Genomic DNA, 18627 nt, shown 5'->3' on the forward strand with positions numbered 1-18627 from the left:
CCTGGGGTCGGCCTATCAGGATGTCCAGGATCCAGTTGCAGACAGAGGTGTTCAGACCCAGAGCCCTAAACTTGGTGATGAGCTTGGAGGGGACAATGGTGTTGAGCCCTGAGCTGTAGTTAATGAACAACATTCTCACATATTCCTCTTATCTAGGTATTTGAGGGCAGTGTAGAGAGCAATTGAGATTGCATGAAATATGGATCTGTTGTGGCGGTATGCAAATTGGAGTGGGTCTAGGGTGTCTGGGATGGTGGAGTTAATGTATGCCATAACCAGCCTCTAAAAGAACTTCATGATTACATAAGTGAGTGCTACGGAGAACATTGAGCATTGTCTGTCATGTCCTGTTTTATATTGTTCGCATACACCATATGTACCTTTATGAACATGAGTATTCAGACCCTTTGCATTGACACTCGAAATTGAGCTGAGGTGCATCCTGTTTCATTGATCATCCTTGAGATGTTTCTACAGCTTGATTGGAGTCCACTTGTGGTAAATTCAATTGACTGGACATGATTTGGAAAGGCACACACCTGTCTATCCACAGTTGACAGTGCATGTCAGAGCAAAAAGCAAGCCATAAGGTCAAAGGAATTGTCCGTAGAACCCAGACAGGATTGTGTTGAGGCACAGCTCTGGGAAAGAGTACCAAAACATTTCTGCAGCATTGAATGTCCCCAAGACCACGGTGTCCACCATCATTTTTAAATGTAAGAAGTACGAAACCACCAATACTCTTCCTAGAGCTGACCACCTGGCCAAACTGAGCAATCGGGGGAGAAGGGCCTTGGTCAGGGATGTGACCAAGAACCCAATGGTCACTCTGACAGAGCTCCAGAGATCATCTGTGGACATGGGAGAACCTTCCAGAAGGACAACCATCTCTGCAGCATTCCATGAATCCAGAAGGACAACCTGCTCCAGAGCGGTTGGGACCTCAGACTGGGACAAAGGTTCACCTTCCAGCAGGACAACGACCCTAAGCACATAGCCAAGACAACGCAGGAGTGGTTTCAGGACAAGTCTCTGAATGTCCTTGAGTGGCCTAGCCAGAGCCCGGGCTTGAGCCCGATCGAACATCTCTGGAGAGACCTGGAATTAGCTGTGCAGCAACGTTCTCCATCCAACCTGACAGAGCTTGAGAGGATCTGCAGATAAGAATGGGAGAAACTCCCCAAATACAGGTGTGCCAAGCTTGTAGCGTCATACCCAAGAAGACTCGATGCTACAATTGCTGCCAAAGCTCCTTCAACAAAGTACTGAGTAGAGGGTTTGTCATTATTGGGTATTGTGTGTAGATTGATGAAAAAAACTTGAATCACTTTTAAAATAAGCTGCAACATAACAAAATGTGGAAAAAGTCAAGCGGTCTGAATACTTTCCGAAGGCACTGCCCAGTCCTTTTAAACTCTCTGTATGGGTTTAGGTGTGTAGAATCCATGTATCCAACCCCTAAGTCTACATACATTCTCCAAGAATGCTAAAGAAGTATCAACTGCCTGGGCACACCCATTTAAATGAAATGATGTTGAACCAATGTGGAATGGACTTGAATTGACCTCTGTGCTCAGTGGGAAGATGTTCTGAGAATTAACAAGATGTTCTAAAATCCTCACATTGACATTGGTTTAATAGAACCAAGACATTCCAATGACATTGGATGTTAGCTATTATTTGACAAGGCTACCATAATGTACAAAACAAATAACAACATTTCTTTCTCAGGCAGTGAGATTTAAAGTGGCTATCCTTTTGTTGGCAACCCCTCTATGATCGTTATCATACAATGCAGGGGTTCTCAAACTTTTTGGGGGCAGGGACCCCTTTTGTGATAGCAAATTCATCAGGGACCCTTCATAAAAATACATACAATAAGTTTTACTATGACTTTGGCATTGCATGGTCAGATGAACCAAGTCCTGGGCAATGGGAACAAACACAGTAAAGGCCCGCCTCTTGACCTCGGGGAGAAGATTTAGCAGTTTAAGCTAATTTCCTGAAATTCTACACATTTTGTCATGAGGCAGAGAGAAAACATTGCGGGGTTTAAACCTTGAAGCTAGAGTCCTTCATTGAAACAATAAAGCGTATCAACCCATCTCTGTTTTGGTAAAAAGACAACTGAACTAAGCTCATGAGGCATTTATTTATAAGTTATATTCTTCAAGAATCAAATGGGTATATGATGGTTTTCCATACCAAAAATACACGTACAGTGGTTTCTGAAAGTTCATACTCCTTGACTTATTCCACATTTTGTTGTGTTACAGCCGGAATTCAAAATGGGTGAAATTAATATTTGTTCTCACCCATCTACACACAATACCCCATAATGATTTAACACATGTATTAAAAAAGAAATAGAAATACCTAATTTACATAATTATTCACACCCCTAAGTCATTACATGTTTAGAATCCCCTTTGGCAGCGATTACAGATGTGAGTATTTCTGGGTAAGTCTCTAAGAGCTTTGCACACCTGGATTGTACAATATGTGCACACTATAATTTCAAAAAGTCTTCAAGTGCTGTCATCTTGGTGGTTGATCATTGCTAAACAGCCATTTTCAAGTCTTGACATAGATTTTCAAGTGGACTCCAGTGTGTATTTGGCCTTGTATTTTGTGTTATTGTCCTGCTAAAAGGTGAATTTGTCTCCCAGTGTCTGTTGGAAAGAAGACAGAACTGGGTTTTCCTCTAGGATTCTGTCTGTGCTTAGCTCTATTCCGTTTATTTTATCCTAAAAAAAATCTCCCTTCTCCTTGCCGATGACAAGCATATCCATAACAAGATGCAGCCACCACCATGCTTAAAAATATGAAGAGTGGTACTCAGTGATGTGTTGTCTTGGATTTTCACCAAACATAGCGTTTTGTATTCAGGACCATTTTGTATTTTGTTTTCTCCTATTGCAGCCATCAAACTCTGTAACTGTTTTAAAGTCACCATTGGTTTCATGACGAAATCCCTGAGCAGTTTCCTTCCTCTCCAGCAGTTAGGAAGGATGCATGCATCTTTGTTTTACCCATCTACCAATAGGTGCCCTTCTTTGAGAGGCATTGGAAAACCTCCCTGGTTGTTGTGGTCAAATCTGTGTTTAAAATTCACTGCTCGACTGAGGGACCTTACAGATCATTGTATTAGTGTTACAGAGATGAGATAGTCATTCAAAAATCATGTTAACACAGTGTGAGTCCATGCAACTTATTATGTGACTTGTTAATCATATTTGTATTAATTAACTTGAATACTTATTGACTTGAGACATTTCAGCTTTTCAGTTTTAATGAATTTGTAAACATTTAGAAAAAATCATTCCACTTTTACATTATGGGGTAACGTTTGTAGGCCAGTGACACAACATCTCAGGCTGTAACAACAAAATGTGGAAAAAGTCAAGGGGTGTGAATACTTTCTGAAAGCACCATAGCAACTAAGGATTATACATTTAAATTACAGTGTATGTATGTTTAAAAAAACATGGGGAATACAAGAAGTATGAAGTAGAAAAATGTATAATTGCTGGAGCACTGTGTATACCAATATCCCTGTGAGTCTCCCAGGCCCATGTTGTAGATTGATAATATGACATTGTATTGTATTGTAATAAATACTATAAACCTATTCCACAGATCTCTTGGCCAAACTTAATTGAATCTGTTATTGTTAGCATTTTTTTGTGTGTCTAACAGGTAGCGACTTTATCCAGCTCTGTTCTGTTAAGCAACCAGTCCTTAGAGACTTTCTTATAAAGGGAACACTTAAATAACACAATGTAACTCCAAGTCAATCACACTTCTGTGAAATCAAACTGTCCACTTAGGAAGCAACACTGATTGACAATAAATTTCACATGCTGTTGTGGAAATGGAATAGACAACAGGTAGAAATTGTAAGCATTTAGCAAGACACCCCCAATAAAGGAGTGGTTCTGCAGGTGGGGACCACAGACCACTTCTCAGTTCCTATGCTTCCTGGCTGATGTTTTGGTCACTTTTGAATGCTGGCGGTGCTTTCACTCTAGTAGTAGCATGAGACGGAGTCTACAACCCACACAAGTGGCTCAGGTAGTGCAGCTCATCCAGGATGGCACATCGTACAGCGTAGTGTCCAGAGCATGGAGGCGCTACCAGGAGACAAGCCAGTACATCAGGAGACGTGGAGGAGGCCGTAGGAGGGCAACAACCCAGCAGCAGGACCGCTACCTCCGCCTTTGTCCAAGGAGGAGCAGGAGGAACACTCCCAGAGCCCTGAAAAATGACCTCCAGCAGGCCACAAATGTGCATGTGTCTGCTCAAACGGTCAGAAACAGACTCCATGAGGGTGGTATGAGGGCCCGAGTTCCACAGGTGGGGGTTGTGCTTACAGCTCAACACCGTGCAGGACCTTTGGCATTTGCCAGAGAACACCAAGATTGGCAAATTCGCCACTGGCACCCTGTGCTCTTCACAGATGAAAGCAGGTTCACACTGAGCACATGTGACAGACGTGACAGTCTGGAGACGCCGTGGAGAACGTTCTGCTGCCTGCAACATCCTCCAGCATGACCGGTTTGGCGGTGGGTCAGTCATGGTGTGTGGTGGCATTTCTTTGGGGGGCCGCACAGCCCTCCATGTGCTCGCCAGAGGTAGCCTGACTGCCATTAGGTACCGAGATGAGATCCTCAGACCCCTTGTGAGACCATATGCTGGTGTGGTTGGCCCTGGGTTCCTCTTAATGCAAGACAATGTTAGACCTCATGTGGCTGGAGTGTGTCAGCAGTTCCTGCAAGAGGAAGGCATTGATGCTATGGACTGGCCCGCCCGTTCCCCAGACCTGAATCCAATTGAGCACATCTGGGACATCATGTCTCACTCCATCCACCAACAGACTGTCCAGGAGTTGGCGGATGCTTTAGTCCAGGTCTGGGAGGAGATCCCTCAGGAGAACATCCGCCACCTCATCAGGAGCATGCCCAGGCATTGTAGGGAGGTCATACACACTACTGAGCCTCATTTTGACTTGTTTTAAGGACATTACATCAAAGTTGGATCGGCCTGTTGTGTGGTTTTCCACTTTAATTTTGAGTGTGACTCCAAATCCAGACCTCCATGGGTTGATAAATTTGATTTCCATTGATAATTTTTGTGTGATTTCGTTGTCAGCACATTCAACTATGTAAAGAAAAAAGTATTTAATAAGAATATTTCATTCATTCAGATCTAGGATGTGTTATTTTAATGTTCCCTTTATTTTTTTGAGCAGTGTAGTTCCGACCAATGTCCCATATGCCAGAGTTTAATGTGGTAATGTTCAAAATAATAATCTTGAAAATAAGACCCAGCCGAGGGACATTGTCTGTCATTCCTCCTACTAAAAGTTCTGACCCGGTAGAGATATAACACCCAAATGCATCTCCCTCCCTCCCTCCCTCCACCCCTATGTTTTGCTCAGATTTAAGCTTTATTAAGCTTTATTATAATTACTTGAAATGAAATGTCTTTTTGGACTTTTCTTTTGCCAACGTAGGCTTGTGCCAAGACAAAGAACACAAATACATTGCATTATGAGCTCCCATGAAAATAAGAGAGAGCCTAATACTCAACAACAACAACCTCCAACATATTACATCATTTTAGAGATGTTTCCTTCACCCTTTCACAGCTTTACACATAATGTCAAGTGGAAGAGAGAGAGAACACTCACTGCACTCTCTCTCATCGATATGGATTTCCTGACATTTCAAACATGGATTTGTAATCTGGGTTTCCCAGCTTCCGCATTGCGAAAGGTGCACCTTATGGCGTGAGCAACGTTACGCTAGCGAGGGCTTCCTGTTTCTTACCAGAGACACAAGGACAAAGACAAGGTTACATCTGCTGCTGCCGCTCCACTGACCCTCCTCACCACTAGCTCTCCTTCAATTATTTCCTCCTCTCTCTCTCTCTTTCTCTCACTATACCTCCGTCTATATGTTTTCCATTCCATAATGAGTGCTCTCTCTCTTTGTCACACACTGTCTATGACAGGAACAGGAAGACACAAAGCCAGGTTAGAAAGAGGAGAACATCGGTTGTGGACAAACAGAAATGCACTCAGGTAAATGAGACGGCCAGATAGAGTAACACAGAAATAGAGCAATGCTATCAAGCTGGTACAGACAGAGAGACATAGTAGACAAAGAAATAGATGGAGAGAGACTGAGTGAAAGGCAACCAAAGAAAAGAGAAAGAGAGAGAGACAGGCTTCCACAGACAGACACACGTTGATGTAAGAGGAATCCAGAGAGAATACATTCCTTCATCCATACACCAGGGGCCTCATTTCTAAACGTTGCCATGCGCACAAAATATGCCACAAAGCATGCGTGCACTAGTTTTCACACAAAACATGCGTGCACTAGTTTTCACACAGAACATGTGTGCACTAGTTATCACACAGAACATGCGTGCACTAGTTTTCACACTGAACATGCGAGCACTAGTTTTCACACAAAAGTTGGCATTTATAAAAACTGAACTTGATGTGAGAATGTACTTACCCTCCTGTAAACTTTAGACGTATGCACAGTTTTTTGCGTTGCAAGAAGTAGCCTAGTAGCCTTGGGCAAATGGGGAATACTGTATATGATGACTTATTCATAACAGAAAAACAGTTGACTAAATATAATAACAAGATGCAATCATTTGCTGTTAGTGAGAAGAGTGAAAATCCATTAGTTGTCATGTCTCTCGTCAGAATGAGGAACGGACCAAAGCGCAGCGTAGTAGGTGTTCATGATTTTTTATTTACCAAAACACTCAAACAAAATAAACAAGAGGGAAAACCGAAACAGTTATGTAAGGTGCATGAACTGTACAGAAAACAACTACCCACAAAACACAGGTGGGAAAAAGGCTGCCTAAGTATGATTCCCAATCAGAGACAACGATAGACAGCTGTCCCTGATTGAGAACCATACCCGGCCAAAACATAGAAATAAAGAAACTAGAATGCCCACCCTAGTCACACCCTGGCCTAATCAAAATAGAGAATAAAAGCGGCCAGGTTGTGACATTATTTTATCTTTGCATTCTAAAACAACTATATCTTTTCATGATCATTGCTGAATACATGTTCTAACTGTGATGGTTTCATACTTGTGAAATAGCCTATGTGCCTACAACAAGTTAGGATAGGCTACCATTCATCCCATCTCTAATTGAATTGGGAACACTTCATGGTAGTAAATAGATAAGCTAGCAGTATTTAAAGCGTTTTTCTCTGTACACTCCTATCCAAAGCACAGTTTAGTGGTACAACAGACTGTTCACCTTTTCCATTGACGTTTGTAAGCTACGTCTGAATACCGTCATGTCAAATTTCTCTCGTAACCTAGATGCAAGCAGTAGAATCAGACACAAAAACAGATAGCAATACACGTTATGGAACAGCGGGGACTGTGAAGAGACACAGGCACAGACACACATACACATGATAAGACATGCACGATACACACAGGTACACACGGGATGTTGTATTGTAAATATGTGATAGTGGACTAGTGGCCTGAGGAACACACTAAATGTATTGGGTAAAGTGTTATGGAATGTAATATCATGTAATATTTTAAATTGTATATAACTGCCTTAATGTTGCTGGACCCCAGGAAGAGTAGCTGCTGCCTTGGCAGGAACTAATTGAGATCCTTAATAAATACAAATACAAAACATAACCATTGCACCTTTTCTGGCCAAGATGAGTTCATATTCCGGAAGTAGACCATACAACAAATTACCATGAGCACATCTCATTTAACTGGGCCTGTTAGATTTTTCTCTATACATCCAAAAGGAAGTGCGGTTTATTACATACAGTTGAGTTTAACGTGTGTGGACTAACACTATCCTAGTGTAGACAATGTTTCAGAATTCATGGGTAGTGCAGCATATTTAGGTTTAGGAGAAAGTAAATGCATAACTTTATTGAATTTAAACGGTCGGTTTACAGGTCCACAACAATTTTCATTTTTTGAGTGTTTCAGAAACAGATACAGAACATGTCACTTCCAAAGACATGAATCAAGTTTGCCGTTGATATTTCTTTTAGATGTACTGTCTTGGCCTAATTCCAATACTTCCAAAGTATACAGCAAATAAAGGTGTTATTGTCACCAGAAAAGGTGAATGATGGGCATTATTCAGTTATAATGCTTGTTCACGCGCACTCAGTTTTACAACAGGTCTGATTTATAATGGGAAACATGTGCATGTATGGTGTGCTGGCGCACCAAAATAATGAGTTCATAAATCTCATTCGTTTTGTGCATGTGCAGTCTTTTCAGAAATGGCGCACGCAGATTAGTGTAATTAGTGTAAAAAAGGACACAAAGGTTATAAATGAGGCCCCAGGAGAGGATTTCTAATCTTACAGAGTTAACCCCTGACCTGACCTGACCACACATGAACAGACTCCAAGAGGCCTCCTTCTGGGAAGCCAGTTCTTGAAGAAGCGTAAACATGTTCTTTTTTTGCAGTCTGAGAACAGTCTGAGAAATATACAGGAATACTGTATATACATATTTACAGTAATAGATGCTAGCCATGAGTACACACTCTAAACAGCCATGGAAATGGAAATTCATAAATGTTTAGAGTGTTGTCTCTTGAGAGTGGTACAAATGTATGTACTTCACATTGTTTTTCAGACTGTCTGTCCATTGTTAAAATCCCATTGAGTCCAAGGAAGTTCCGCACCACCCCTTTACGACAGGGCAGCAGTTATTTTGGAAAACAAGCTTCTTAGCTACAAGGGCAAGTGTGCATGATTGGACGAAAGCACCCTGTGGCTGGGAGGGAAGTCATGCATTTTAGGAGCGTGCAATGGAGAAAGAGAGTGAGAGAATTGGATGGAGAGACAGAGGGAGAGAGATAGAGAGAGAAAGAAAGAGACACATTCTGCTAATCTCCTCTCCACGGCAGAAGCAGAGGGGCTGTGAGACGGAACCCAGTGTGCTGCGCTGATACGTGGGCTGAGAAGAGAGAGCAGAGCAGCCTCACCTCAGACCTCAGCTCTATCACTGTAGTAACAACCTACTGACAATTGGTGGCACTGATGTGCTGGTTATAACCCAGAGACAGGCACATCCTTATATCCAGCTATATATAAGCACAGTACAGCAGATGCTAGCATACAAACACACAAACACATAGTTGGTTATGCAGCCACACACACAAACACACACACACACACACACACACACACACAGAGACCAGGCGTGTCAGAGAGATAAAGCCAGAGACAGGGACTAAGGCTGGGTCTCCTCCAGCAGCCCAGGCGGTGCAGTCTCCTCTCCAAGCAGCCGTGACAGCACCAAGATTTAGGGGATGGTGGGCACAAAGCAGGACACTAGGCTCATTCAGTGAAGACCGTTGGTGCCACATCAGAGAAAGGGAGGGAGGGGGGATACATCCCTCTTAACCCCTCGTCTACCAGCAGCATACACTACACAAGGGACCTTTTATAGGACACATCCCCAGTGAATATTGTAGCTCTGGCAACATTTTATTTGACGGGTACCTACTGTACATAAGGCCTTCATAACACATTCATAAAACATAAATCATGCATTTATATTATTGAAATGTTGAGTCCTCCTCAGCCTGCTGTGTGGACTGGAGACATGGAACCACTCTCACTCTTCATAGATGGAGCCAGTAATTCACCAGTGAATGTTAAAAGTTCTTCCTTTGAAATTATGTGAATATAAGGTTATAAGTTCACAATGAAAATGCCATTGTGTTACTGCTGTACCTCCTACTAACAGCAGGAGGGAGAAAGACACAAAGACAGAGAACGAGAGACTGCTGAAGGTACAATATATCATCTACAGTTGAATAACTAAAAACATTCATTTTTGGGAGAGTGGACACAGTTGAATGGCTACGGCTCACCCCACACACACACACACACACACACACACACACACACACACACACACACACACACACACACACACACACACACACACACACACACACACACACACACACACACACACACACACACACACACACACACACACACACACACACACACACACACACACACACACACACACACACACACACACACACACACACACACACACACACACACACACACACACACACACACACACACACACACACACACACACACACACACACACACACACACACACACACACACACACACACACACACACACACACACACACACACACACACACACACACACACACACACACACACACACACGCCTACACACACACGCCTACACACACACACACGCCTATCTCTTCCCTCTATATCTCTTTAGTCAGAACCACAAGGTGTCTTCTCTCTGACAGTCTCCATCCCTCTGATGAGAACCTAGACACACACCAGCCCTGGACACACACATGAAATGAATGGCAGGATCCACTCCTGGACAGAAGTGTTATTGTCTGGTGGGAGTTTAAGTGTGTCCAGTGTGTGTGGGTGTGTCCAGCATGTGTGTGTGTCTAACACGTGTGTGTGTCCAGCATGCATGTGTTTCCAGAGTGTGTCCAGCGTGTGTGTGTGTGTCCAGCGTGTGTGTGTGCGTGTGTCCAGCGTGTGTTTGTCCAGCATGTATGGGTGTTTGTCCAGCATGCATGTGTGTGTGTGTCCAGTGTGTGTGTCCAGTGAGTTTGTTCAACACGTGTCCAGTGAGTTTGTTCAACGCATGTGTCCAGTGTGTGTCTGTGTGTGTGTGTGTGTGTGTGTGTTTCCAGCCAGCGTCAGTCAGTCAGTCTCAGCAGGGAGGGCGTTAGAGGAGTTAGCCTGGCTGGAGTTAGCCTGGGGCGGTTATTAGCCATTTCACCTCCCTGTGAACTCCTCTGTTCAGACATGATTGGCCACCGCATGACGCTCCCGGCATCACTGACCTCATCTTATGTGATTACAGCACCAGGGAACCGTTTAGACAATGCTGTCAAAAAGGTCAAGTATGTCTTTCCAATCCACTGGTCGCCGGTGCATTACTCATGGCGTCACTACACGCATTACGCAAGGAAACACGTGTCCCCGATGTGTCTGTTCAGGAAATTGCTGTATTGAATCCAATTGACAAAATAACAGACATTATCACCACTATCGAGGCCAAGAAGTCATTGACGTTATATATGACAACACGTCATAGAGGTTTAGGGATACTTGAAGGCTTCAAAAAGGTTCAATGATATTGTGCAATATGCCCTGCTGGGGAGCATGAATGTGAACCATGATACAACATACTGTACTGTCACACCCTGATCTGTTTCACCTGTCTGTGTGCTTGTGTCCACCCCCTCCAGGTGTTGCCCAGCTTCCCCATTATCCCTTTTGTATTTATACCTGTGTTCTCCATCTGTTACCAGTTCGTCTTGTTTGTCAAGTCAAATAGTGTTTTTTGTATCTGCTCATGCTTTTCTCCAGGCTCTTTTCTCGTCCTCCTGGTTTAACACTTGCCTGTCCTAACTCTGAGCCCACCTGCCTGACCACTCTGCCTGCCCCTGATCTTGAGCCTGCCTGCCATCCTGTACCTTTGCTCCTTGTTGCTGTAATAAACATTGTTACTTCGACACAGTCTGCATCTGGGTCTTACCTTTATCCTGATACTGTATATCAACTATGGAATAGTTGTTGTGTTGAACACCTATACACCTATAACAGTGCAATAGCCTATGGATAATGTTATTACACCTATCAATTGACAGTGTGTCAAATTCCCCCTTGGTTTTCACCATCCAGACAACTGTATCCAGTACAGAGACAGACAGCTAGGTTATTGGCAGAGCAGCTGGTATGTTGGCTTTTCCCCCCTGGAGGTAGCGTGCATATCATCCTGAAACAAACATCTCACCTTTGTACAAACAACCCATCGTGCCTTCCTGCATCCCAGCCTCCCTGCCTCAGGCATCAAATCCTATTAAAGAGAGTTTTTAAGGAAGCCTGTGGGGAGGCAGGGAGGAGCCAGGGGGAGGCAGTGGGAGGCAGGAGTGAAGCAGTTGGAGATGGGTAGGCAGGGAGAAGGTGGGAGAAGGCGGGAGAGAGGCAGGGGGAGGCGTTTGTAGATGGAAGATGTGGAAGCAGAAGCAGCTGTATTCCCTTCCCATTCCCTGGAACAGTACACATCTCAGGGGGAGCTAGGAAAGAGAGAGGGAGAGGGACATGGTGAGGGAAAGTGGAGGGTGGAGGAGAGGGAGAGGGGCATGATGGGGAGGAGGGTGGAGGAGAGGGAGAGGGCATGATGGGGAGGAGGGTGGAGGAGAGGGAGAAGGGCATGATGGGTAGGAGGAAGGAGGAGAGGGAGAGGGGCATGATGGGGAGGAGGGTGGAGGAGAGGGAGAGGGCATGATGGGGAGGAGGGTGGAGGAGAGGGAGAAGGGCATGATGGGGAGGAGGGTGGAGGAGAGGGAGATGGGCATGATGGGGAGGAGGGTGGAGGAGAGGGAGAAGGGCATGATGGGGAGGAGGGTGGAGGAGAGGGAGAGGGGCATGATGGGGAGGAGGGTGGAGGAGAGGGAGAGGGCATGATGGGGAGGAGGGTGGAGGAGAGGGAGAAGGGCATGATGGGGAGGAGGGTGGAGGAGAGGGAGATGGGCATGATGGGGAGGAGGGTGGAGGAGAGGGAGAGGGGCATGATGTGGAGGAGGGTGGAGGAGAGGGAGAGGGGCATGATGGGGAGGAGGGTGGAGGAGAGGGAGAGGAGCATGATGGGGAGGAGGGTGGAGGAGAGGGAGAGGGTCATGATGTGGAGGAGGGTGGAGGAGAGGGAGAGGGGCATGATGGGGAGGAGGGTGGAGGAGGGGGAGAGGGGCATGATAGGGAGGAGGGTGGAGGAGAGGGAGAGATACATGATGAGGGTGGAGGAGAGGGAGAGGGGCATGATGGGGGAGGTGGAGGAGGAGGAGGAGGAGGAGGAGGAGGAGGAGGAGGAGAGCTACAACACAACATCCATCTGTGTTTTGAATAGTATTTTTAGTATTGAAGCTCAGCAGTTTGGGAACAGTTTCATAAGAAACTTTGCACTGTGACTCTCACTGTTACTCATTTGCCTCACCAACTCCAAATTGTTAAAATAAATTAAAACATCGATCCACACAAGGCTAAACAGCACCCCAAAGTAACAGCAATATTTATTTAATGATAGTTTTGCTAGAGAGCAACCTTGGTTTTTATGTACTGTCATTAAAACTCTGCAAGTTCTACATTTAATTGTTGATATTTCATCTTCAAAGGCTAAATGAATGTGGAGTGGTCCACATAGAAACAGAATTACATATCGGGGCACATTGACTTGAATGTTGATGGCTGTTCTGGAAATTATATTTCTATGGTGGTACATGCTCTGTCTATACATTCTTTATCTGTGTGGAACGATTTGTGAAATTACTATACATAGTCAGCTGCCCTATTGTTTATGCAATTTCATGGCTTGATTATGTTGGAATGATGAGATTTACAGTACATTGTATGCAGCGGTAATTTCTCATCACACAAGTCATATGGTATAATTGAACACAATGGAATTCATCGATTCATGACTAGAGGCACAGTTACCACAATAATTTGATTTCAACTTCTTATCATCATTTTGTTGAAGCCATTATCTTTCTGCTTCTGGCTCTGTTTCTGACGTTGCTTTATGTATGTTGCTTCTTTTATCGTTCAATTAATCAACCAACCAATCAATCAACCAACCAATCATCCAATCGACCAATCAACCAATCAACCCAGCAACCAATCAATCAACCAACCAATCAAGAATCAACCAATCAACCAATCAGTCAACCACATTCATTCATAAAGTCCTATTTACATCATGACTTGTCAAGTCTACAATACTGAAAGACAGTAAATGTTCAACTCATTGAAGTCAAAGAATGGAAGTCTTGACTTAGTACTAAGTACTTGTTATTTATTGACGAAACCAACACATGTTAGCATGTTGCCCTCATCAGTATTCATCAGTTTAACAGACAGACGTAGGCTGCATTTAGACAAGCAGCCCAATTCTGATCTTTTTTTCCACTAATTGGTATTTTGACCAATCAGATCAGCTCTGAAAAAGATCTGACGTGAAAAGATCTTATGTGATCGATCAAAATACTAATTAGTGAAAAAAAGATCGGAATTGGGCTACCATGTCTAAACGCAGCCTTAGTGACAGACTGTGATTGTGCAGCCTGTCCCCTCGGCAGACCAACAACATCACAGCTACTTTATTGCTGTTTTCTCATCTCATCAATTCCCCCCATGAATGACTGAGTGCATTTGTCAATATGTGCTATAAAACCAGTCACAGTGTCTCAGTTTCAGGACTGACACATGAATTGATTGATGCTATTTGCTCGCTGTGTTTCACTGTTCATTCTTTTAACTGCATTGATTTTCTTCCACTCCCCCTGACCCCCTCCTGGTGCTATCCTTAAGGGGGTCATGGGTAAAACATTTTTTTTTTAAGCAAACAGTTTCTGATTGCGCTCAGAGGAATGCAGTTATTCACAACTGAAATGAAATGAGTGAAATTTTAAGCAAATTGACCAACTGGGTTTGAGCTTCTGCGTGCCACAAGACTGTGTTATCACGCTGGACTGAAGCCTAGGGCATTGACAGGGAGCTAACGCAAGTCTTCAGGTCCTGAGCTAGTTTACTTATCACTGAACCAGCTCTGTTACACAAACATGCGGCTAATGTCTTGGTCTGTCACTGTTGTTGTTTGTTGGCTTCAACTTCACATAAAAAGCATCATCAACATTCAATTGAATTTAACTTCATAATACATGTGTACCTAGCCCGACCACAGGCAGGTTTCCTGAGATTGTCATAGTCCTCAGGGATTGGCAGTTTAATTAACTTCATATCTCTGCGTGCACATTCAGCCTCATATCAGCACCAGATTCTTGTCTCCCAATGCACAGAATACTGGGTGAGGGGTGAGCTGGGTCTGGGTGAGTACACACGTAGTTAGAGATAGCCTTTAGGGGAAGGAGATGAGGTGATATATACTGATTAGCATTGTGTGCGTTTGCGTGTGCGCGCGTGTGTGTGTGTGTGTGTGTGTGTGTGTGTGTGTAGTTAGAACACATATTTTGAGCATGATATATTATCACTACTCTCTCTATTCTCACTACTCTCACTACTATCACTACTCTGATCACCCTCACTACTCTCATTACAATCAGAACTCTCACCACACACTGATCTCACTACTATCACTACTCTCACTATTCTCACTACTCTCACTACACTCACCACCCTCACTACTCTCATTACTCTCAATACTAACACTACTCTCACCACCCTCACTACTCTCACTAATATCACTAATCTCATTACTCTCACTACTCTTACCACTATCTCTACTCTCACTACAATCACCACTATAACTACTCTCACCACCCTCACTATTCTCACCACTCCAATTACTCTCACTACTTTCACTCCTCTCACCACTCTCATGACTATCACTACTCTCAACACCATCACTACTCTCGCTACTCTTACTACTATCACTACTATCACTACTCTCAACACCCTCACTACTCTTACATCTATCATTACTCTCATTCCTCTCACAAACATCACTACTCTCACAACTCTCACCACTCTCACTACTCCCACCACCCTTACTACTCTCACTACTCTCACTACTAGCACTACTCTCACTACTATCACTACTCTCACTACTCTCATTACTCTCACTACTATCATTACTCTCACTACTCTCATTACTCTCACTGCTATCACTTCTCTCACTACTTTCATTACTCTCACTACTCTCACTACAATCATTACTCTCACTACTCTCATTACTCTCACTACTATCGCTGCTCTCACTATTCTCACTACTATTATTACTCTCACTACTCTCACTGATATCACTACTCTCACTAGTCTCACTACCCTCATTACTATCACTAGTATCAGACTATCACTATTATCACAATATCTCTACTCTCACTGCTCTGACTCTGTACCACACCATCTGCCTCCGACAGAGCTGTCCACCTACCAAATAACACAGGCCAAGGGAATCTTCTGGGATGGCACCTGGGCACAGGGAGTGAGAGAGAGGTGATAGCCTTTCACCCCAACACACACATGCGTGCACACACACACACACACACACACACACACACACACACACACACACACACACACACACACACACACACACACACACACACACACACACACACACACACACACACATACACACACACACACACACACATACACACACACATACACACACACATACACACACACACACAGACCTCAGGCTACACAGTGAGTGCTGAGAAACAGCCTGTCCATTAATTGCATTACACTTTCAATTCAGCCTTTAATGAAAATGGCTATACTGGACTATGGGAGGAAATTACATTGGAGCAATGGATGACCAAGCCTTTAGATTCACCCTCCTCTACCCTTTGCTCCCTGCCTCTTTTCCTCCACTTTCACACACTCTCTCTCTCTCTCACTAACACAACGTCTCAGCCAGAACATCTGTAAAGATTGCATTTGCTTTATAGTTAATTTCCCTAATTAGCCCACACAAGATTTAATTAAAAGCCCTCTTTGTGAGCAATGTGTTGAGGGCTAGCGTACGGAGGCGGGGCGAGAAGAGGAGGCAATATCGTGTGATGAAAACAGAGAAACAAAGTTTCCATTGTTCTGTCCTACTTCAATCCAGCAGGACTTATCACTCTTCCCACCAGTTATGGTGGGAGCAGTTTGTGTACTGAGAGTAGTGAGAATGGTGACAATAGAGAGAGTTGAAAGTTATTGATAGTAGTGAGATTAGTGATAGAAGTGAGAGTAGTGAAAGCAGTGTGAGTAGTGAGTGTGGTGAGAGTAATGATAGTAGTGAGAGTGGTGATATTAGTGAGAGTCGTATAGGTAGTGATAGTAGTGAGAGTAGTGAAAGTAGTGATAGCAGTGAGAGTAATGCGAGTAATGAGAGTAATGGGAGTGGTGAGAATAGTGATAGTAGTGAGGGTGTTGATAGTAGTGATAGTAGTGAGTAGTGAGAGTAGTGATAGTGGTGAGAGAAGTGACAGGTGTGATAGTAGTGAGAGTGGTAAGAGTAATGAGAGAAATGAGAGTAGCGAGAGTAGTGAAAGTAGTGAGGGTGGTGAGAGAAGTGAGAGTAGCGATAGCAGTGAGAGTAGTGAATGTAGTGAGAGGAGAGTTGAGAGTTGTGAGGGTCGTGATAGTAGTGAGAGTAGTGATAGTTGTGAGAGTAGTGATAGCAGTGAGAGAGGTGAGAACAGTGACAGTAGAGAGACTAGTGAGAGTAATGAGAGTAACGAGAGTGGGGAGAGTAGTGAGAGTACTGAGAGTAGAAATAGCATTGAGAGGAGTTATAGTGTGATACTAGTGAGAGTGGTGAGGGTGGTGGCAGTTCTGAAAATATTGAGAGAAGTGATATTATTGAGAGGAATGAAAGAATTCTAGAAGTGAGAGTAGTGACAGTAGAGATAATGGTGAGATTGGTGAGAGTAGTGATAGTAGTGAGAGTAGTGAGAGTAGTGAAATCAGTGAGAGTAGTTATAGAAGTGAGAGTCGTGATCGAAGTGAGAGTAGTGAAGGTAGTGAGTGTAGTGAGAGTAATGCTATTGGTGAGAGTAGTGATATTAGTGAGAGTTGGAAAGGTAGTGATAGTAGTGAGAGTAGTGATATTAGTGAGAGTAATGAGAGTAATTAGTGATAGTATTGAGAGTAATGAGAGTGGTGAGAGTAGTGAAAATGGTGAGAGTGTGGATAGCAGTGAGAGTAGTGAGAGTAGTGAGAAGAGCAGTGAGAGTTGTGAGAGTAGTGATATTTGTGATAGTAGTGAGAGTAGCGAGAGTAGTGATATTAGTGAGTGTATAAAGAGTGGTGAGAGTAATGAGAGTAGTGAGAGTAGTGATAGAAGTGAGAGTTGTGAGAGTAGTGATAGTAGTGAGAGCAATGATAGCAGTGAGAGTGGTGATATTAGTGAGAGTTGTAAAGGTGTTGATAGTAGTGACAGAAGTAATAGTAGTGATAGTAGTGAGAGCAGTGACAGTAGTGAAAGTAGTGAAAGTAATGATAGCAATGTGAGTAATGAGATTGATGAGAGTAGTGAGGGTGTTGATAGTAGTGATAGTAGTGAGAGTTGTGAAAATAATTATAGTAATGAGAGCAGAGAGAGTAGGGAGAGTGGTGATAGTAGTGAGAGAAGTGATAGTAGTGAGAGAAATTACAGTTGTGATAGTAGTGAGAGTGTTGAGTGTAATACCTTTAGTGAGAGTAGTAATGTTAGTGAGAGTTGTTAAGGTAGTGATTGTAGTGAGAGTAGTGATATTAGTGAGAGTAATGACAGTAGTGATATTAGTGAGAGTAGTGATAGAAGTGATAGATATGTTAGTAGTGAGAGTAGTGAGAAGAGCAGTGAGAGTTGTGAGAGTAGTGATATTTGTGATAGTAGTGAGAGTAGCGAGAGTAGTGATATTAGTGAGTGTATAAAGAGTGGTGAGAGTAATGAGAGTAGTGAGAGTAGTGATAGAAGTGAGAGTTGTGAGAGTAGTGAGTGTGGTGAGAGTAATGATAGTAGTGAGAGTAGTGATATTAGAGAGAGTTGTAAAGGTA

This window comes from Oncorhynchus mykiss, chromosome 2 (genome assembly GCF_057628025.1).
Source record: "Oncorhynchus mykiss isolate SJ-2025 chromosome 2, ASM5762802v1, whole genome shotgun sequence".
NCBI lineage: Eukaryota > Metazoa > Chordata > Actinopteri > Salmoniformes > Salmonidae > Oncorhynchus > Oncorhynchus mykiss.